The sequence below is a fragment of the Scomber scombrus genome, chromosome 23 (genome assembly GCF_963691925.1).
Source record: "Scomber scombrus chromosome 23, fScoSco1.1, whole genome shotgun sequence".
NCBI classification, from domain to species: Eukaryota; Metazoa; Chordata; class Actinopteri; order Scombriformes; family Scombridae; genus Scomber; species Scomber scombrus.
Genome location: NC_084992.1, coordinates 4,595,083 through 4,617,540, shown reverse-complemented (window position 1 = coordinate 4,617,540; position 22,458 = coordinate 4,595,083).

Genomic DNA, 22,458 nt, shown 5'->3' with positions numbered 1-22,458 from the left:
TAAGTTTTTACAATCCAGGTCAGATATGAATGTCATGCTCTAATTTCCATCACTTGGTTGACAGCAGCTGCTTAAAAAGCCCTCTAACCTGTTTTTAATAGCCTACTTCACAGTTGGAAGAGTTTCACCAGATCAGCAGAGAAAGCACTCGTCTTAATGTTTGCAATCAATCACAACACAGTGCGAACAGCAGCGTATACCGGAAGCTTTAAATGCATTCATGAATACCTGGCAAGTTAGTTTCAATGGTTCAGAGCTCAGACACAAGCTGGGTTTGTGCTTTATTGCATCCGCACAGATACATACAGACAAAAAAAAACATGAGCAGTCCTTTTGGCGAGGCTGCTCAGTCATATGCCTTTTAGCTCCTTACAGGCCTCGCAGCAGCTGTGCTCGCTGCTGGTCGAGGGAGCCGAGGCACCAAACAGATCTGGCATGAGCGAGGATATGATTGAATATGAGTGGAAGCACACAGCTGTGAATAAGCCAATGATTGTGAGGCGTAAATGAAACAGCTGATGCCAATCAGTTAATACAACTTCATTGTGTTGTGCCTGAGCTTAACACGATGTTTTATAGTCACATCTACATATCTCAAGTAGTTTTAGCTGCCTGACCATGAACATATAACACAACCTTTACTAGAGTTGCCATTCACAGATATTTAACATAACAGGGTTTTGCAGAATGCTACATTAACATTGTGTCTACTGAATGGGAGGTATGACTCAAATGCACTCATCTACACAGCGCAGTTTGGTCAAGAGGTTTTAAAGAATATGAGTTGGGTATGCACAAGTAATCGTCTCTGAACATGATATGAAAAACATCAGTTAACCATTCTTGGTGACATTAGTAACTTCATGTCTTTATAGTGCATCAATACAGCAGATAGTAGATAGATGGATGCATAGATACTCTTTATTGTCCGCAAAGAGGAATTCATTTTGCTCAGGTCAGCAGTCGTCATTGCAGAAGTTTCTCTTTCTAAATTGATCCTGCACCGTGGACACTTTTCTGTTGGAGATGGAGCCAAATGCAGAGAGAGAGTAATTAAGATGTATTGCAGTGAAAAATGTTGCCCGAGCTGCTGATTTGCCTTTTTGCTTATGTAGAGAGAGAGAGACTGCAATGGCAAACTGTTCACCTTTGAGTCTCGGAGGGCTTCGAGCGTCTTTTATTAGACTGTGAGGAGGTTGGGGCGTTCGGTGTACAGAACATCTTATCCTGAGGGACGTACAGAGAGGAGTGAGAGGGCGCAAAGCAGCACAACAGTTTCTTTCTGTCTTTTTTTTTTCTTTAGTACTGTGTAAAAGTCACCCTGACAAATTGAAAGAGCTGGTATAACAAGAGGCAGGGGTCTGTCAGTAAATGTGGGGAGACTCACATGCCTGGAGGCTTGAGGAAATAACACTAGGAGTGGTTTTCATTGTTGATTTATGGGGGTAAAACCACAGACTGCAAACACAGATGGACGTAGCGAGGGGTGATTTGCATTGGAGCTAATTTTGAAGCCTTATGGTTGGAGCCATCTTTCCTATTTTGGAGCCAGGAGCTTTTCTGGCTCCCCATTTCAACCCCATGCCTCTATTTGCAGGGTGTCGCCTGTAAATACGTCCCACTGACTAGAACCAAAGTGAAAACTACCTCATACACACTTGGAAGGGGAAGACGGGGGTTTTAATTTGTTGCAGTCTGAAACCTCACCGCTACATGCCACAAAATCCTACTTACTGCACCTTTAAAAAAAAAAGATTAAAACCAAAGCGATTGTCTTTGGAGGCAATGGAGAACGATTGAAATGTCAACACTCATGTCATCAACTTCAGTCGGTAAAAACCTCAAACCAAGCCAGAAATCTTAGTGTCGTCATGGACTCAGACATGAAATTAAAACCCATATTTAGACAATTACAAAGTCAGCCTACGATCAACTAAATTGTGCTAGCAGGCCAGATATCGTAATAGAGGAACACTAAACTCAGCTGGTGTCAATCACAGATGTCAATCAATGCCATCACAGTAGACATACAAGCTACTATAAGTCTTCAAATCTTAATAGCAGATCATTAATTTTCTAAATGAACACCAGCACACTTATTAAAAGGCCCGAAGAAATAATTAGCATAGTGTTTCAAGAGAGAAGTTGATGCTTTTTGAATAGGATTCAAGTGGAGCCGCCATCTAGTGGCCATTAGTGGCATTACACCTTAAGGTACTTCCTTGGTTTCAGCCTCTCAGCCTTGGTAATTGAAGCTTGGATAAAACACAACATTCAGTTTTATTGTTATTAACCGAAAATTATTATGAATATCAAATACTACCTTAAAAGTCTTTAAAAGATGCCTCTGAAATGTTTACGAGCCACTTTAGTTGGAGATGTTGGCTGCAGTCGGCTTAGATTTACAAAAAACTGGACAGCGAAACCAAATGTTAACCCAAAGGACTGAAGACAAAAGTCAACACAAAGATACACTTACTACCTTTTTAATGCCTCCAATCACATCTCGAGGTCTTCATTAGCGAATGCAGTTGGCATAAGTAATGATTACATCACTATACTTGGATTTGCTGATGAAAACCATGAGATGTGATTGAAAACTGTGGAGAAAAAAAGCTAGAAGAGAAGAGTTTATTAAGCTGTAGAAGTGAGTTTGAGAACTTTCCGTGGATGTTTTGACAAGATGCGACAATGCTCAAAAAACGACACATTTTCATCTCCGCACTTCTTCAAAGGTCTTTCAGAACTTTTAAGTCGACCCCACGCTTCTGTTCCCTCAACTCTTTCATCTCTCCATCACTTCTCTTCTCTACCTCGTTGCATCATCTCCCCCTCATTCGTCATCGTCTCCTCTCTCTCTCTCCACCTCCTCATTTATCTCTCCACCTGTCCACGCCTCTCCATCGCTTGAGCCTTTCATTTGCTCACTTTAATTCCCCTCCCGGTGCTCATCATTCATTCGTCGCGTCCCCTTCCTTGATCAGCGAGCTCCGAGCCTCTCGCTGTCATTACTCACTTCGTTCAGGAGGTGTGTGCTGTCTCGCTCCCTTATTCTAGCTGCTCTCCCGCTGCTCTCACTGTCAAACCTATAACTTTGTTTTTCAATGTCACAAAGATTCAGAGTCACTTTTTGTTCATGTTGACGGCAAGACGACAAAATATATGGTGCAACACACAATGTATTCAATGCAAACCATCAAAGAAAAGACAGTATGGACAATCGATGCTTCTTTTCTTTGCACCTAATTACTTCTACCATCCATCTCTCTGACTGTCTTCATTGATTTCTCTAAATTTTCACATCTTCACTTCTCCCTTTTTTTCCATTTAGACTTTAATATTTAATTTTTATTTCCCAGCTTTCACTTTAACCCTCCTGTTGTCCTCGAGTCAAGGAAGGAAGGGATGAAGAAGGAAGGATGGAAGGAAGGAATGGAGGAAGGAAGGAAAGGAGGGAGGAAGGAAGGGAGGAAGAAAGGAGGGAGGAAGGAAGGGAGGGAGAAGGAAGGAAAGGAGGAAGGACGGGAGAAGGAAGGAAGGAAAGGAGGGAGGAAGGAAGGGAGGAATTAAGAAAGAAGGAAGGAAAGGAAGAAGGAAGGAAGGGAAGGAAGGGAGGAAGAAAGAAGGAAAGGAGGGAGGAAGGAAGGAAGGAAGGAAGGAAAGGAGGAAGGAAGGGAGGAAGAAGGAAGGAAAGGAGGGAGTAAGGAAAGGAGTAAGAAAGAAGGAAGGAAAGGAAGAAGGAATGAAAAGAGGGAGGAAGGAAGGAGGGAGGAAGGATGGGAGGAAAGGAGGGAAGAAGGAAGTAAGAGGAAGAAGGAAGGAAAGTAAGGAGGGAAGAAGGGAGGAAGGAAGAAAGAAGGAAAGGAGGGAGGAAGGAAGGGAGGAAAGGAAAGAAGGAAGGGAGGAAGAAGGAACAGTCAAAACAGACGGGGTCAGTTTGACCCGGGAGGACGACACAAGGGTTAAGCAATCATTGTGTCATCTTCTCTCATTCTCCTGAAAACGTTACGACTCACTTTCATTGGATTTTTAATGCCGATTCCAACTCTCTTTCCATTTAAAGCCCCTGTTTTCCCGCCTATAGTGGTTCAGACAGTCATTGTGTAAAATGTGTATTAATGGTTATGACAGTCCCATCTTCATATTTCCTCTGTTATGCAACAATAAAACCGATCTATGCAAGTAAAAGTGGATCGGAGGAGCGTAAATAAGCAACAAAAATCTCATGATAGTAGAAAGAAACACCAGCCGGACAGAGAAAGAGAAAGAAAGAGAGAGAGTTTTAAGATGAATTACATCGTTAAAAATGCTGCATTCTGCATGTGAAAGATGATGCTCTGGTTTGTGTTCCCATTAGGAAAAAGTTAAGTAAGAACTCATTAATCTGTTTTTATTATCATTACAATTTTTTACTGGAAAGTATCATTTTGGCTTTCCATTCAGAGCTGAAAGTAATGGTTCCTTTCAAAATGCATTAATCTTATGATTTATTTCCTGCTTGGTCTATAAACTGTTGGAAATGAGTGTGAAATCACAGTTTCCCAAAAACCAAAAAGTAAAGTTTTGTCCAACCAACAGTGAAAAACCCAAAGATATTAAATTAACTGAAACTTAAAATGGAAATAAGTCATAAATCCTGATGTTTGAGCAGCTGGAACAAGGTAATGTTTGACATTTAACCCTTAAAGTACTGTCTGAGGAGAAAAATTTAAGGCTTAAATTATGTTTCAATTTGACATAAAACAATAAAAAAGTGACCTCTCTCTCTCCCTCTCTCTCTCTGTGTCTCTCTCTCTCTCTCTCTCTCTCTCTCTTTCTCTCTCTCTCTCTCTCTCTCTCTCCCTCTCTGCCCTACGGCTCACTTTGACTCATCCAGATTTCGTTTGGTGTGGAAAGGCAGATGTGTGAAACGCCGGGATCCAATTACCATGGTGTAAAATTGCTTATAAAGTTATCTGCCTCTACAGGAACGCGGCGGGGACGAACAGATAACGCTTAATCCCTCCTAAAAAAGCAAAAACAAACAAACAAACAAACAAACCAGAGAGCAGAAGCGAAACAAATGTGGGGCAACAGCATGAGCACACACATCTCCGATAAGAGGATGTAGTTAAAGAGCATGTTGACATCTGTGTATTTGCTGCTCATTATGTCAAATTCGGGCTCATTTTCAATTTGCTCTGTTTTTTTGGGGGGATAACATCGACACAAACAAGTTGAGGTGTCCTTGTACCAAATGAGAGTTAGTGAAGGAGGAAAGAGCCTCCTGTATCTGAAGTGTATTAAAGTTAGAAGAACATGTGTGTTATGCATATAGACTCTATATAAGACATGGACGTAACATCCGTGACGTCACCCATTGGTTTGTGGACTGCTGCTCGGAAGCCAATAGTTTCGGATCTGAGCAGCGCCATCTTGAAAATTTCCAGTGCATGCTGGGTAAAATAAAAACACAGATTCTACTTATATGGGCATCAGGAGGAGCAAGAGGCGCCCTCCTGAACCTGTGAACCAATCAACCTGTCAATCACGACGTAGCCACGCCCTAATGCATACCCTGCTTTATCGTCAAATATAAAATCAGGGAGGCCAAAATGTCCCAAATGAACATCATACTGCATTGAAGAAGGCTTTAAACTAGCGATTGAGACCATAAACACATTTTGAAAACGTTTACTGAGGTTAGAAATCAAGTGAGAAGTTGGTGAATTCTCCATTGACTTGTATAGAGACGGAAGTCCTTTTGACACCAAAACGGTCGCCCCCTGGTGGCCTTTTGATAGAATGCAGTTTTAAGTTACTTCCGCGTTGGCATCATTTCAGAGGACCGGAACTCCCCGCCTGGTTACGCACCAGTAAAGTAGAGGGATAGAAAGAATAACATACAGACATGATGTAGCTTCAGTCAAGTCCATTATACACAGACTGAACGAGGCGTTAGCAATCGAAAACAGATCAGTACTTTAAGCAAACTGAGTAATTCTATGCATCATCTGTATCTTATGCACTTGTTGTGTTTTCTTATTGTAATGTATTGTTCATTATGTCTTTGTTTTAACTCAACAAACTTTTTATAAAGCAATGAATTACCACATTTTTAACCTTGCATTGCAATAAATTACAGAATATTAACTTATCCTTTTAAGCACATATTAAGTGTCTTTTAAAGTGTCAGTATAACAGCATTCTTGTAACTAGGGCTGGGCAATATATTGAAATTATGTCGATATCGTGATATGAGACTAGATATCGTCTTAGATTGTGGATATCGTAATATCGCGATATGTCATCATGAGTCGTCTTTTCCTGGTTTTAAAGCTGCATTACAGTAAAATATGTAATTTTCTGAACTTACCAGACTGTTATAGCTGTTCTGTTATTTACTTTGTCATTACATCCACATTACTGATGATTATTTATCAAAGATTTCATAGCGTAAATATTTTGTTAAAGCATCGACAGTCATCTCTACGATATTGTTGCAATATCAATATCGAGGTATTTGGTCTAAAATATTGTGATATTTGATTTTGACCATATCGCCCAGCCCTACTTGTAACCATTACTCATGCAGGTAGAGTCAGATACAGTAGAAGGTAGACGTGTGGGTGAAACAAGCCGAAACACGTTGGTCTAACTATTAAGTTTTTATAAATACTACAAGTGTTGGTGGAGTTTTACCTTTTTTGACTATAATTCCTTCTTCTTCGTAACTCTTAGAAGTAGGTGAGGTTGTACCAGACACCTCTACTCCACTGAAACAGGTAAGCTAACAGTCCAAACAGCAACGACAGACCATCTAGTTCAGCTCTTTGATGAAAGAGTGGCAGCAAAAAAAAAAACCCTCTCTCTATATATATATATATTTTTGAAATCCGAGTGACTTTGAAGTGAGAGCGACCTGTCCGAAGCACTAGAGTCATTTATTATCAAGATCTTCACTTTTAATCATTTTCTGCTACGAATGTGTGACAGTATGAAAGTGTATTTTTGAACCGAGGGGAGATCAAAGGAGGGCAGGGGAAGAGGAGGAGGAAGAGGAGGAGGAAGAGGAGGAGAGATTTAGGTTGGTTAATGTTATTAAAGCCTTTAAAGACTAGACACACTTTAGGACTATCTACACCAACCACAAATTGGGTTTTTTTAGCTTTAACAATCAAACATTTTAATTTTGCTTGTTATATTTTACAATATTTACAAATAATTAGCTCACTAAAAAATCTGCGTGGGGTCAGTTTTTTAAAGAGGTAATACGCTTTAGGGGATTTTCTGCTATTTCTATATTGTCAGGATGTCGGATATCATGATAAATATATTATACATCTCCTTTTAAATGATTATTTCTCCTTCTTGCACATTTATAGGTGTTTATATCAAATGTTTGAATTATTATAAATGAAAAAACACACCTTGCATGATTGTATCTGCAGGCTGTGAGTACGAGAACTGGTCCAGACTGGAATAGATAAGATCCCTCTATCTGTATCTGTATGTATATATATGTGTGTGTGTGTGTGTGTGTGTGTGTGTGTGTGTGTGTGTGTGTGTTAATATTTTATGAGACAAAGAGGAACAGACTGTTGGACACCACCCAAGACGGAGGTCATACAGCCCACCCATGACTTAATTCTTCTGTGGCCAAGTATGCAGCGACATATTGTATGTGTGTGTGTGTGTGATCGTGTGTGTGTGTGTGTGTGTGTGTGTGAGGGAGCAGAGCAGAGCAGAGCAAACACATTCCTAAATCTCTCAGATTAGAGCCATAGAGTGGATTTAACTGCGCTTATCAGAGCAAATGTGAGTAAGTCAGTGATTTTCACCCAGACGAACACACACACACACACACACACACACACACACACACACACACAGTCCAGCTAACATTTGCTGCACATTATTTGGTCTCGTCAGCTGTTTTGATCATTTTTTGCCTTTACTTAAAATAAATGTACAGTTGGTTTTACAGTAAGCTGAACTGCTCCTTTAAATCCTCTCCTGGATGGATTGAGCTACAATATCAACAGATGAGTAATAATAACGCTGGAGAGAACACAGACCACCCAGACTATTTGGAAAACTGTGTGTGTGTATGTGTATGTGAACGTGTGTGTGTGTGTGTGTGTGTGTGTGTGTGTGTGTGTGTGTGTGTGTGTTTGTGTGAAAATGTGTCTCCCCTGTGTTTCTGTGTATTGTGTGTGCCCAGTTTCTTCAGTGGCACCTTCAAAGTGGCAGTAGGGGGCAGGCAGCAGGCATCTGTTCGCACAGCCAGCCTGCTGAGATACACACACACACGCACACACACAAAGCTCATGTTCATGCTGTGGACGTAAAACCACAACCACACACCGAAACCCCAGTTGAACCCCGTGCTCCTGTTTGGCAGTGTGAATCTGACAGGCTAAGACCTTCTGTGCGTGTGTGTGTGTGTGTGTGTGTAGATGTGTGGGTGACATCATTGTGTAGGTGACAGCAAGGACAATTACACCGGATTGGTCATGTGGTCATCCAAACCTGTCTTCTGCCATTAGCTACACTTTGTGTGTGTGTGTGTGTGTGTGTGTGTGTGTGTGTGTGTGTGTGTGTGTGTGTGTGTGTGTGTGTGTGTGTGTATGTCATAGGCTGCTTCTGAGGACACATTTCAAACCAGTTAATTGGGGACGGCTTTTCCAATTTGGAGAAAAAGCAGATTCTTGGGACAATAGTGAAGGTTGGGGTTAGGTTAAGGGTTAGGGTTAGGTAGTGGTAGTAGTCATGGTTACAGGACATTAATATAAGTCTATGTAATGTCCATAAAAGTGACCATTGTCTGATATGTGTGTGTGTGTGTATGTGTGTGTGAGAGAGAGTAAATCTAAATTCTGGGCACGTTCTTTTACAAGCTGCGAGCTAATGTCACAGGAAAAGGTGTCTAGACTGTTCAGACAGGAAGATAGATGCATCACTGTCACACACACACACACACACACACACACAAACACTAACTTTGCGAATCCCAGCGGTGATGGCCGAGCGAGCAGCGCCCAGAGGCATTGTGGGAACAACTTGGCACCTGGACTGGGACTCAGAACAAGGCAGCTGAGGATGTGAGTCTAACTCTCCGTCACTCATCAGCACAGACAGCGTTAACTTCATATATCAATGTTTTTATACACTGATGGACTTTATCTCTCTTTGGTCCCTGCTGATGTCACTATGTCGACTGTTTTCAGATCATTATATGAACTTAGAAACACTCAATAACCTTTTTTTGTGTTTTTGTGACTAGAAGAAATCAGGAGACTGGAATAAAATGCCTAAAACACTCAGATGAGTTACTTCTTTCAATGACTTCAAGACTTCTTTGCTTGTTTACCTTAAATCTACGAAGGGAGGAAGAAGGAAGGAAAGGAGGAAGGAAGGGAGGGAGAAAGAAAGGAAGGAAGAAGGAAGGAAAGGAGGGAGGAAGGAAGGAGGGAAGGAAGGAAGGAAGAAAAGGAGGGAAGGAAGGAAAGAAGGAAGGAGGGAGGGAGAAAGGAAAAGAGGTAGGGAGGAAGGAAGGAAGAAAGGAAGGAAGGAGGGAAGGAAAGAAAGAGAGAAGGAGGGAGGGAGGAAGGACAGATGGAAAGAAGGAAGGGAGGAGGGAGGGAGGATAGAAGGGAGGGAGCAAGGGAAGAAAGGAAAGAAGGAAGGGAGGAAGGAAAGGAAGGAAGAAAGGACAAAGGAAGGAAGGTAAGATGGAGGGAGGGAAGAAAAAAGGAAGGAGGGAGGGAAGAAAGAAGGACAGAGGAAAGAAGGAAAGAAGGGAGGAAAGAAGGAAGGGAGGAAGGAAGAAAGGACGAAGGAAGGAAGGAAGGTAGGACCTTCCTCCTCCTTTCCTTCCTTCTTCCCCCCTTCTTCCTCCTTTCCTCCCTCCTTCCTTCTTTCCTTCCTTCCCTCCTTTCCCTCCTTTTCTTCCTTCCTTCCTTCTTCCTCCCTTCCTTCCTCATTTCCTTCTTTCTTCCTCCTTTCCTTCCTTTTCTTCCTCCTTTCCTTCCTTCTTCCTCCCTTCCTTCCTCATTTCCTTCCTTCTTTCCTTCCTTCTTCCTGCCTCCCTTCCTTCCTTGACTCGAGGACAACAGGAGGGTTATAATTGGGAGGTCTGACTCTGACTCTGTGGATTACAGCAACATTTGGGCAACATCAGGATGGATAAATGGATTTTAAGTGATAGGATCAGGCAGATAATTGTGTTAGGTAGGAGGCGAAAGAGTGCGAATAAGAAATTGACAAAGACCAATTTTCTTATCACTTCCTCCTCCTGAGCCGTCTGTGCCTGCGGGCGAGCTAAAGCAGACAATCCCAGAGTGACGGAGGATGAAAAAGAATAAGACACCTGGTCTCTCGTTGCCCCCTCGCAGACACCAGGTTAGGATTTATAGACCGGCAAAGACGAGTGAAGTAAGGTTGAGAGGCACAAAAAAAAACTCAGCAGGTATGAAGTGCAACGTCTTAACGCTGGAGTCAAATGTGAGAAGTATGACGATAAAGAGACGAGACGTTGAGAGAGAAAATCAATGATGAGGAAGAGTAAAAAGGCAAGCGTGGCCAATTCCCTCCCTCCTTCTGTCTTTCTTTCCTTCCTCTCTCTTTCTTCCCTTCCTTCTTTCCTTCCCTCCTCCCTTCCTCCTTTCCTCTTTTCTTTTCTCCCTCCCTCTTTCATTTTTTCCTGCCTCAATTCCTCCCTTCTTTCCTCTGTCGTTCTTTCTTTCCTTCCTTCCATCCCTCCCTCCTTCCTTCTTTCCTTCCTTCCCTCCTTTTCTTCTTTCTTCCTCCTTTCCTTCCTTCCTTCCTCCTTCTTTCTTTCCTTCCCTCCTTTTCTTCCTTCCCTCCCTCCCTCCCTCCTTCTTTCCTTCCCTCCCTCCCTCCCTCCTTCCTTCTTTCCCTCCTTTTCTTCTTTCTTCCTCCTTTCCTTCCTTCCTTCCTCCTTTCCTTCCTTCTTCCTCCCTCACTCCTTCCTTCTTTACTTCCTTCCCTCCTTTTCTTCCTCCCTTCCTTCCTCCTTTCCTTCCTTCTTCCTCCCTTCCTTCCACCTTTCCTTCTTTCTTTCTTCCTCCTTTCCTTCCTTCCTTCCTCCTTTCCTTCCTTCTTCCTCCCTCCCTCCTTCCTTCTTTCCTTCCTTCCTTCCCTCCTTTTCTAAAATCAATAAATCTTCCATCCACATCAAACAATATCACAATTGAAAGCTTTACATGAGCTGCTGCTAAACACCCGCGGCTGTTTTCATCTTACCATGAAAAGTTTCCATCAGTTTGAATGAATTGATGAACTGTCACTGTGTATTGATTGACATGATAAAACAGGAAGAGACATCACTGTATTATGGTTGTATCCATAGAACACGATGAGCAGACCGGTTCTACCCGAAGTTTCTTCCCATTAAAGGGGAGTTTTTCCTTGCAGCTGTCGCCATGTGCTGCCATGTTGGGTCTCTTTAAATTAAACTAAAGAGTACAGTCTAGACCTGCTCTATACGTAACGTGCCTTGAGATGACTTTTGTTGTGATTTGGCGCTATATAAATAAAGACTGATTGACTGATGAAGCCGCAAAAGCCAGTAAATAGTATTGCGATATTTTGCATGACAATATTGTTTCGATACACAGATGTCAAGTATCGATCTTTTATTATAGAAATTGCAAATGAAAAACTAACCCTAACCCTTTCTTTTCCTTTGGGGACATAATTTGCAGGTGAAAAAAGGTAATGAATTGCAATATATCGCAATATCGTATCGTGCCACAAGTATCTTGATAATATCATGGAGGCTCTGGGGATTCCCACTCCTAGAAAACATAACTTTGCATGCTCTATGGGCCCAATGCGTCAATGGAGCATGCTCAGTAGAGACTTCCACCAGGTAACTTGATTGGGGATAAAATGATTCAGTCGTGCAACTCTTGCAGACTTTCTTAAATGTGACCAGAATGAATGGATCGAATTCTGACGTTAAGACGAGTCATTTTGCATTTTTTGTGATGCTCAAAAATATTTATCCGATAATATACAGATGTCTTTCACAGGTCTATAGGAAAAAGTTTGGCCTCAATAGCGTCACATGACGTTGTAATTACAAGGTTTGGCCACTAAAAGGCCTGGCAATCTATTTGGGGTCTTTGATTGAGAGTTAATGAATGTAATGATAGCAGCACTAAGTTTTTTCCATCTTATATCGTCTTTCTACCCTTTTTTTCTCTTTACAATCTCACATATTGAGACAAGGGCTGGGCAATAAATCGATATTACATCGATATTATGATATTTTATAGATATCGTCTTAGATTTTTGGAAATTGTAATATCATGATATGGAATAAGTGTCTTTTCCTGCTTTTTAAAGGCTGCATTGTGTAAATATTTTGTGAAAGCACCGATAGTAAGCCTTACAATATTGTCAAAATATCGATATCGAGGCATTTGGTCAAAAATATTGTGATATCTGATTCTGCCCATATCGCACATTTCTAATTGAGACATGAATCTCATAAAGCTCATGGAAGTTTGGGGAAAATTTAACGCAAATATTGGACCCAATTCCTATATACAGTGGTGGACAGTTTCCTCCATACCATTTTGAAACCATTTAGTATGAGTTATTTAAACCTTACTACTTTGTGGACTTGAACTTTCCCAGCCAAACTAGCCACACTAGGAGTTTAACTACCAATTAGCTCACTGAAGGGACAGTGAATATTAGATTTATATTTGTCTAGTGGATGAAAAATGAAAAGTAACAAGTTCACCAAATCAGTTTGAAAGGTGATAACATGTCAGTGTTGTGTTTACTTGAGTTATAAAATGGTTTGTATGTAAAATCTGAATCTGCAAAGTAACTACAGCTGTCAAAATATTATATTCTGATCTAAAATATAGCCGAGTGTAAATATCACACAGTCAGGTAAGAACATGTCAGAACTGTAGCTTGTGTAGTACATGAGTTTCATCATAACATCGTCAGTCCCACCAATGAGAGATTCTGTCTTTTCTTGATAAAAGTAACCTTGTGTTTTTTTCATTGAGGTTGTGATTGGCTGATTCCCTCGCTGTTACAGAGATGTTACTTTGATAAAAACCTCGGCTGTGGCTGTCTACAACTTCCTTTTTATTTTCTGTTATTTATCGTCTAGATTTCTCTTTGTTTTGCTTCCCTCGGCGTTTTCCCCTCGCAGTCAATCCACTTTCTCACCATCTGTTGTTTTCTGTCTCTTTTCATTTATTGCCCTTGTGGGTTTTTTTTTTTTTGTTATTCCAAAATACTGAATTATTTGGCAGTTTGATTTACAGTTGAAAAAAATAAGATTTTAATTGTCTTTTTATTGTCTCAGTTATTTTCCCTTTGAATTTTTTTTTATCCTTCTTTCTTTCTTTCTTTCTCACTGTAACTCATATATGCAAACATACATATAAATGAAGACAGTCTTTAGTGGCAGCATAATAATAATAATAATAAAATCATTTATTACCTGGATCTAATTCATCTAATAAACCAACATAGACTCTAACTTAGTGTTAATTAACACAACAGTGAAAGTGATAAATCAAACATTTATTAATGGCTGATTGGTTGAATGTTAATTGGTGAAGAGACTAATTATGAGTGAGAATATGAACAGTATGTAAAGGGTTAAAGGCATGAACCGGTGCAGCAGACTGCCAAACGATCTAAAAAGAGAGCTGAGATCTTTCTAAGCTGCCCTTCCAGATACTGTCTGAGCGTTTGCTTTGGTCTGGCTGCGGGCCAGATGCTGGTTGCTAAGGGTTACTAGGCACATTCAATCAATCCTGGAGAGAAAAATAAACATTTCAGAGGATTTCAAACTGTTTCTTGGAGGTTTAAGACAAACCAGACTGCAGATAGCACGAGAATCTCAGAGTTAAATCTCCTTTAATCCAATATTCAAGATTAAACAATGGCCATGCTACACGCTAATCTTGTGTTTCGTAACATTTTTTTAAAACTTCATTTCAGGAATGATTGCCTGAACACAAATGCTCTTATATTTCCAGGCAATTCCATGTTGTACCAATGACATGTTGCTGTGGATTAAAGGGAAAATCCACCCTGAAGCGATGTAACTTGTGTCTTTTTGGTCCAATCTGTTGTTGTGGTGTTTATGTTCTTTGTTTAATAGTCCAGTTTGCACATTTTATACAACATAATGAAGCTAATGCAGAATATATATTAGCATGTATTGCAGAATCCTAACCCTAAAAAACAGTTTTTACCTGTTCAACCTATTTAATTTTACTTTTTACACCATTCTCTAGTTATTACCATAGACTGTATATAAAATGGACGTAACATCCGTGACGTCACCCATTGGTTTGTGGACTGCTGCTTGGAAGCGAATAGTATCGGATCTGAGCAGCGCCATCTTGAAAATTTCCGGTGCATGCTGGGTAAAAAAAACACGGATTCTACTTATATGGGCATCAGGAGGAGCATGAGGCGCCCTCCTGAACCTGTGAACCAATCAACCTGTCAATCACAACGTAGCCACGCCCTAATGCATACCCTGCTTTATCGTCAAATATAAAATCAGGGAGGCCAAAATGTCCCAAATGAACATCATACTGCATTGAAGAAGGCTTTAAACTAGCGATTGAGACCATAAACACATTTTGAAAACGTTTACTGAGGTTAGAAATCAAGTGAGAAGTTGGTGAATTGTCCATTGACTTGTATAGAGACGGAAGTCCTTTTGACACCAAAACGGTCGCCCCCTGGTGGCCTTTTGATAGAATGCAGTTTTAAGTTACTTCTGTGTTCGCATCATTTCAGAGGACCCGAACTCCCCGCCTGGTTTTTACACCATCTTAAACTATTTATTCCCTCTTGTGTGATTGGTTGTTGTTTTTATTGTTTGTTTGTTACTGACTACTGAGCACTCCAAATCTCATTGTATATTCTTGTATAATAAAGACAATAAAGGCTTTCTATCGATTCTATTTCACACCGATGTTCAACAATCACGAAGGAAAAGCGAAATCCATCATAGAATAAGCAGTGAGACGAATCTCCACTGATTAAAAATCCTCCACTGACCAGCATGCATTGCAGCGAGGTTGTTGTCGTGTTTGTTATTATCTGCAAATTGATCTTTTTTTTCTCATTTTCAAAACATTTACGGCTATTTTTTTATTAATTTGCAGTTGTTTAACACGTATAAACAACGAAGCGACGAAGCAATTACAATTCAATTCTGCAGGACGTGGACATTGTTTTACAGAATGCCTGAAATTGAACAGAAATCATGTAATATAATTGTTTCCAGCAGCGTATTATCCTTGAAACAGCTTAATAATGAGACGTAGAAGCAGCTTTAATACACAACTTTCCAAATATACCATCAAATACAAGAAATTTAAGTCATGATATTTGATTTTCTACGACCCACAGATCACCTGGACTACTAACCTTTCCTCTCCTGTGCTCTAAACCTGACAACCAACACTTCAACACCAACTCCTGACATGATTTTCTTCAATTTTTTAAAAACAAACAAACATCAATTTTCTTATCTTGTTGCTTTTTGTTGTCAATGAACACAAAATAAACTCTGCTGTGACAAGAGAAATCAATGCAGAGGCCTAATTAGGAGAAGGAACCGACCTCGACCGATAAAAATGAGAATGAGAAGGTGTGTGTGTGTGTGTGTGTGTGTGTGAGTGTGTGTGACATCATCAAAGGTTAAGTACCTGTGATTAATGGACTCACCTAAGCTGGTTTAATGGAGTTTTTATATCAGGGTTTTATGTTGTTGGATGGACGTGTTACATATTGTCCCGTTGGCACTTTCAGTGGATTAGTGCCACGCTTCACACCTTTAGCCATGCACACTTTAATGAGTGTGTGTGTGTGTGTGTGTGTGTGTGTGTGTGGGTGGGAAAGAGTGAGAGAGGGAGAGCACAGGTGAAGGAGTTGTGAAGTTGATAAACTGACAAGTGAAAGGAGTATTTTCACGGTAAACTGAGCTCTGCAGCATATATGTGGTAGGCGAGGTGTGCATGTGTGTGTCAAACTGTCAAACAGCAGCGGAACTGACAAATCCCCGAAGCCCATCACATTCAAAGGGAAGACTACCCCGAGATTTAGTGTGTGTGTGTGTGTGTGTGTGTGTGTGTGTGTGTGTGTGTGTGTGTGTGTGTGTGTGTGTGTGTGTGTGTGTGGTAGAAACTGTGTCAGATACAGTAACACTGCAGGACTTCTTCCTTCTTCAACAGTTCAGAATAGAAGAGAGGTGAGCTGAATAAGGACAAAATAGAAAAGGGGTGAAAGATGGAATAAAAGGATGAGAGGACAAGGAGGTAAGATAAGGTATGCAGCAGCAGCAGCAGCAGGAGAGAAAGAGGAGGAAGGGGAGAATGTGGGAAAAAAGGGAATGATATGCATCGTATGAAGGGAATGAAGGAAGAAGTGAAGGATGGAGGGATAGAGAAAGTAAAAGGAAGGATTTGTAAAGGCTGGAGGAATCTTTAGAGTAATGTTGGAGTTTGGAAGATGACTCCAATGTGTGAAAAAGGGAATTAATCTCAGGAGGTGTGTGAGAGAGAGAGAGAAAGAGAAGGGGAAAAGGCAGAAAACTGACTCCCATTCAAAAAAACACCGACTTATGATCTCAATCACTAAATTCAGGTCCTCTAATAAGAGTGTTTGTGGTCATTTAAAACAAATTATTACTCCATTAATAAGATTTAAAGACGTATAGTAGTTTGGATGATTATCATGTGGGTGTTGATTGACAGCTGTGATTGACAGTCGGCTACCTGCTGCTCTCTCTCTCTCTGGATGATGTCATACTCGACCTGTTTGCACAACTTTAACAAACAAGTATGAACTGCTCAGTTTTCCTAGGGAGCTAATCTTATGTGTGTGTGTGTGTGTGTGTGTGTGTGTGTGTGTGTGTGTGTGTGTGTGTGTGTGTGTGTGTGTGTGTGTGTGTGTGTGTGTGTGTGTGTGTTTCCAGGGAATAAAAAGTAACACTCCTTAGTCGGAAAGTCGAGGCTCCAAAAGGAAAAGATGATGCGCTGACAATAAGCAGAACCTCTGGGCTCCAGTTCAAACCAATGGGTGACCTCAGAGCTCACTGTGTCCATCTTTATATGCAGAGTCTATTTATGTTTTGTTTTGTGTCCATGTGGTTTAGTTTAAATTTAAAAGGGTTAAAATGTGAAAATAAACGTATGAATAACTTGCACACATTCTTCTTTTTTTGTGGACTCAGCATCAAATTTCTGCTTTTAATCCATTTTGAGAGAATATATTAGAGGATTATGGCAAAAATGTCTAAGTGGTGTAACCATAAAAACTTTGTACCAAATAATTCAACTTGCTTAAAAACACTAAATTCTCAATAAAACACCATATCAACTAGTTTGGCATGATCTTACATTATAACTTTTTATATTAAATAAAGGTAATGGAATACAATTGTTCTAAATATTACATTTCATCTGGTAACCATGGAGATCAGGAAACATTTACATTTTATTTTAACCCTTTACATACTGTTCAGGGTCAAATTTGACCCGTTTTTACATTTAAGAGCTGTAAAAACACCTTATACACATTTATTTTAGCTGGAGTTTTCCTAATGTGACCCACACTATACAAAAAATGGAAATAAAATGCATATTCTTTTTAATTTTTGTGCAGCTGATACACATTTTTATATATGCAAATTTGTTTTAAAAAAATAAATCAGCATTCAAATCTGTTTAAATGTTCTCCTGGACCATAAAACAGGGATTGTGAATGTCTTTTAATCAAACAGAAGGATTAATTAAACATTTATTAGTGACTGATGTGGAATGTATGACTGTATATTGGTGTAGAGACTAATTACGAGTCTGAATATGAACATATATGTAAGAGTTAAATCAAGTAATTATTAGTATAAGTCCACTTAAATACACTGTAAGGTTTGGGTTAGGGTTATCATTCTTTTGTGGTTACACCATTTGACATTTTCAGCATTCAGTCTTACTTTTGCTTAAAACAATGGTGCAAATGTCATTTCAATGATATAAAACCAACAAAACTAGCCTGATGCTGCTTACAAAACTATTTTTTAACATATTTTTTGAGTGGCTCATCTTGTCGACCCTTATTTGTCACTAACAAATTGGATTAGGAAAGAAAAAAGGGAAGAATGAGGCAGGAGGATGAATAAAAAAGACACTACAGGGGGGCTGTTGAAGCTAGAGGAAACATTATTACACTGACTTTAATCATACAAGTGCAAATGCAAAATGAAAGGGTTGGTGAATAATACATATACTCTCATAAGCATGATAAGCATGTGTGTTTAGAGGTGTGAGGGGTTATTTCGATCAGAGGAGATGGAAGAAGAAAAGATGGAAGGATGCCATGAGGGCAGGAGCAGGAGGATGGACGGAGGAGGAGGATGGATGGAGGAGGAGGGACTGCTGAGAAGAGACGGAGGAATTATTGGGAAAAGTCAAAGCAGAGGGAGATGAATCGCCGGCAGGGGGGCAGTAAGGGCTGGAGGAATTCATTCAGCACTCAAAGAGGAAGAAAATTTATGTTTTACAATATTTCTTCATGCCTGGAGGTTTGCAAACACAATGGCTCGCTCTCTCTTTCATGCTAATCAAAAACAAACTAGAATCAGAGAGAGAGAGAGAGAGAGAGAGAGAGAATGAAGGAGGGAGGGAGCGATGGAGGTGTACGTGGAAAGAAGAAAAAATTGGCAACAGCATTATAAGATTAAGTAGGTTTTTTTTAACATTGTAGCATTTTATCCTGCTTTTTAATTGAATTCATGCAAAAGGGCTTACAGTGTGTGTGTGTGTGTGTGTGTCTGTGTGTGTGTGTGTGTGTGTGTGTGTGTGTGTGTGTGTGTGTGTGTGCACTCATCTATATTTAAAGTTCCTCCAATGCTTGACAAATGACATCAGGGAATTGTATGAAGTCTCAGCGCTGCTTAGCCACACACACACACACACACACACACACAAATATGCAAACACACCGATGCTGACAGGTGTGAAGCAAATCCTTTCTCCGCCATGAAAACTTCCCAGGAACCCTTGGGAACGAAGCAGGGAATGAGTCATATGGCGAAGTGCAAAATGTGTGTGTGTGTTTGTGTGTGTGTGTGTGTGTGTGTGTGTGTGTGTGTTGCAGTTAGCCAGCATGTGCACAGGTGCGTGAAACCGTCTGTCATGGCTGCCTTGTTAAGTGACAATCTTACACAACTTTCCTTCAAGTGCGGGCCTGTGTGTGTGTGTGTGTGTGTGTGTGTGTGTGTGTGTGTGTGTGTAGATACATACATGTACTACACAGGTGTATCGTAGTGCTGCAGCAGGTTAAACACATGCTGAGGGGTTTTACAGCTAACCTCAGGAGCATGGATTAAAGATAGTGTGTGAGGGACATGTGATCATCAGACTGTGGAGATAAACACCAACCGCCTACGTGACACGCTGACATGCCGCCGCTGCCACCGCCCGGCTGTCTCACGCTTCTCTGCGGCATCAAACAGTGACAGTGCATCTTCTGTAGGCCGTGTTTATTATCGGGTGTGTTTTAGTTCAACGATTACCGTTGTGGATGGGTTCACGTTTTTAATTTCCTTGTGTAACTTCGGGGTGTAACTTGTACAGTGTGCATCCATGCAAGTAACATAAAATATACACACACACACACACACACACACACGTTCATAAGTGACTGTTCCCTCCTTCTGTCCTTCCTTCCTTCCTTCCTTCCTTCCTTCCTTCCTTCCTCCCTTCTTTCCATCCTACCTTCTGTCCTTCCTTCCATCCTACCTTCCTTCCTTCCTTCCTACGTTCCTTCTGTCCTTCTTTCTGTCCTTCCTTCCTTCCTTCCTTCTGTCCTTTTTTATGTCCTTCCTTCCTACCTTCCTTCTGTCCTTCCTTCATTCCTTCCATCCTACCTTCCTTCCTTCATTCCTACCTTCCTTCTGTCCTTCTTTTCTGTCCTTCCTTCCTCCCTCCCTCCCTCTCTTCCTTCCTTTCTTCCTTCCTTCCTAAGACCTAAGTTCAGCTGTTAGGGTAAGTGTTCCCTCCATCTGTCCTTCCTTCCTTCCTTCCTAAGATCTAAGTCCAGCTGTTAGGGTAAATGTTCCCATTAAGCACCAAAATCTAAGTCCAGGTGTTTTTCATGGATACTGACATGATTTATAAGGGAGATCATTTCTTATAAAGCAACATTTATCTCTCATTTGAAAATGTATTCATTAGTTCATGTAGATTTTGGAATATAAAATAAAGATATTTGATGAATAAAGTGGGTTTAATTGGTACTGTGACTCCATTTAAGCCCATGTGTGCTCCAAATAAGCCCACATCATGATTTATTTATAAAATATATAAACAATATTGATTTAAAAGAATTAAAAACATCAATATATGTTTGCAATAACATGTTAAATATTAAAAAATGAGGAAAAAACCCTCCTGAGGAAAATCTTAAAGGTCTGACTGCAGATGTAACCTCCTTTGTTATCATCAACATTTACATTTATTTTGCAATTGACACTGATGATGTCATATGAATTACTGACATCCCTGACCTCCACCTATATAACAAGTATAACGTATACTACCCATCTCCCTCCACTTCTCTCCTCATCACGTCTACCTTACTCTCTCCCCACCTGTCTCTTTTTATTCCTCTCCCTCTCTCCCTCCCTCTCTGTGTCTCCGGTGACGGTCCCACGGTGGACTCACAGGAGATCAAACAGGCTGGAAATAGTAAAATAACTGCGGTCAGCGACATCCATACTAATGAGAACAGATAGGCGTAGCCGGCGAAGCACGCACGCCGAAGTAAATCTACAAAAGGAGTCCCGTGGGATTCCTCGTCCATACCTCGCCGTTTGACATACAGCTCGAATTTTCTTTTTTCAAAGGACGCACCAGGGAGCAACGTGATGTGATTGGAAGGTATCACCTTGCATTTCATATCAGAAAACACTCTGGACTCCTGATTTAACCGTATTTCTCTTCCATGTTAACTCTTCTCACAGCACAACGGAGTGTAAGGTCGCCATGATTGCAAAAGGAGGAAAAAGTGTAACATTTGATGTAATATAGCCGCTACTAAAACAACTAAACATGAAGTGCCTCATTGAATTACTTTAAATCAAAGTTATAGGCACTTCACTGCTATGAATGGCTCTTGAAATCAACCTTGGACATGTCTCGGCGTCATCTTCTACAGTAGAGCAAGACCAGCCCTGCCCTGTCTCTGATTGATTGATTAGTACTTGCTGCCGTCATTGCTTGGGTTCGTGTAGGTTTAGGCATGAGGAGAATATCAAGGTAAGCCAATAAGAGGCAGAGTATGGCAGGTCTTGCCAAGAAAAGCAGCAGGATCCATGATAACGTGGAGCTGGACTGAGAGCGGAGAGCCTCATGCCAGATAGAAACCCTGCAAGCAGACAAGTCTTGGTATTCCCTGAATACTTAAAAAGTGAATACCAGAACTAACGATACCCTAAAACAAGCACATTTACACTTTCTTAAAGATTTCTTAATCTTCTTCAATCTTGTTGTTTCCAGAGCAACTTCCACTTTGTACATATTCAACTATTTAGGCTTCCAGACAGCAATGTGCAGAAAAAAAACATCATCAATAACATCTTCATTTAAAAAAACACGATGGTATAGGTCTAAAATTCAACCTATAGTTAAATGTACGCCATCTAGTGGCTGTTATAGTGCGCTACAGCTTTCCAAATCTATTTAATGGTGTGATGACGTTGTGTTTAAGGTCTGATTAGGTTTAGGGAAAGATCACGGTTCGGGTTAAAATGATCGCTTGAAACTTGGTTTATTCTTCCTGAAAGTTACGTAACCTTCATCGTCATGCCAACAGCAATCACCACAATTTTAAAAAAATAAATAAATGTCCCAATTCACGGTTGTCGACATTTTGCCAATCTGCTATCTACCTAATCTGTCACTTTCTTATAAGGCAAAACCATTGTATTAAAATCAGCACTGCATCACCTTTCCAGGTCATAATTACTTTGGCAACTAGATGGCGTATGCATAACTGTAGGTCTAGGAGTTTTAGATCTACGCTGCTTTTTTTCTATGTGTAGGCTGCATTTTTAATAATGGAGACCAATGGTTCTCAAAGTGGGGTCCAGGAACCCTCAGAGGTCTCAAGCAAAAAGGGGAATAACTTATTTTTAACGGGTATCATACACTTTCTGTAATAAGACATCTGGAAGCATAAATCTTCTCAGGTGGGGTCTGTGGTGTCAATTTGTATCAATTTAGTGGTCCTTGATGTAAAAAATGTGTGAGACAGACTAAATGATGTTTTTTTTGGGTCATTACAAGACACTATGACAAAAATAAAGACTGGGAATTGAAACTCTTGGTCAATATCTACGCCTTTTTACATTTCTAACCTTCTGTGTCACTTTAAGAACATTCACTTCAT